The 1222-nt window shown below is 37.1% G+C and overlaps 1 protein-coding gene across 8 annotated transcripts in view; it reads right to left on the bottom strand.

Moving 5' to 3' along the window:
• LOC106471125 (protein c-ets-1-A-like) overlaps nt 1-1222 on the bottom strand; it is a 71990-nt gene that overhangs the window by 68968 nt on the left and 1800 nt on the right. Inside the window, exon 1 of one of the 8 annotated variants that reach the window (XM_022399744.1) lies at nt 910-979. The exons of the other annotated variants lie outside the window; for them this stretch is intronic. The gene's annotated coding sequence lies outside the window, so the exon portion shown is untranslated. Of the gene's footprint in view, nt 1-909; nt 980-1222 lie in introns of those variants that run through there. 8 annotated transcript variants of the gene reach the window in all.

Here is a 1222-nt window from a genome sequence, read left to right as displayed (position 1 = left end):
TGTTTGGAACCACAAAGTCCAAGATGTTGTACCGTTTGGAATCACAAAGTCCAGGATGTTATACCGTTTGGAATCACAAAGTCCAGGATGTTATACTGTTTGGAACCACAAAGTCCAAGATGTCAGACTGTTTGGAACCACAAAGTTCAAGATGCTAGACTGTTTGGAACCACAAAGTCCAAGATGTTGTACCGTTTGGAATCACAAAGTCCAGGATGTTATACCGTTTGGAATCACAAAGTCCAGGATGTTATACTGTTTGGAACAACAAAGTCTAGGATGTTATACTGTTTGGAACCACAAAGTCCGGGATGTTATACTATTTGGAACCACAAAGTCCAGGATGTTATACTGTTTGGAACCACAAAGTCCGGGATGTTATACTGTTTGGAACCACAAAGTCCGGGATGTTATACTATTTGGAACCATAAAGTCCGGGATGTTAGACCGTTTGGAACCACAAAGTCCAGGATGTTATACCGTTTGGAATCACAAAGTCCAGGATGTTATACCGTTTGGAAACCACAAAGTCCGGGATGTTATACTATTTGGAACCACAAAGTCCAGGATGTTATACTGTTTGGAACCACAAAGTCCGGGATGTTATACTGTTTGGAACCACAAAGTCCAACATACCTCTTTAACCCTCTTTTCGTTATATTACATATGTATATATAAGGGTAAATTTGGTACGCCTGCTATTCTCAGTGATATATATGATTTGTAGGGCGTCTCTACAGTAAAATAAAATATTTCGTCAAATTTTCCAGTTTTCTCTGGTGCTTGGGAGTATAAAACGCTTCGAAACGATCAACATAAGCTATAAGTATCTACAGATGAATCTGGGTGCCAAACAGTACCCCACCCCCCAACCCCCTTCAATCCTTATTTCTATCTATGACGACTTACCAATTTAAGTATTTTTCTTCAGCAGAAAACGTTGTTTTAAGAGACGATTCCCGTGTTTTGAAAGTTTGATCTATAAATACGTCTCGATATATACAAGTAAATGCAACAAATATTTATAAATAGAATCAAGACGAAACCGTAAGCCCAACTTTTCGGAAACATAATTAAATTACACATTTTATATATTCACCAAAAAGGTACAACTTTGTAAAAAAAGGCTTAATACATCACTAAAAAGGTATAAGTTTGTAAAAAAAAGGCTTAATACATCACCAAAACGGTGTAAGTTCGTAAAAAAAGGCTTAACATATCA

The sequence above is a fragment of the Limulus polyphemus genome, unplaced genomic scaffold (genome assembly GCF_000517525.1).
Source record: "Limulus polyphemus unplaced genomic scaffold, Limulus_polyphemus-2.1.2 Scaffold4422, whole genome shotgun sequence".
Classification (NCBI taxonomy): Eukaryota; Metazoa; Arthropoda; class Merostomata; order Xiphosura; family Limulidae; genus Limulus; species Limulus polyphemus.
The sequence above is the reverse complement of the archived record's forward strand: the minus strand, read 5'-3'. Positions and strand labels throughout refer to the sequence as shown.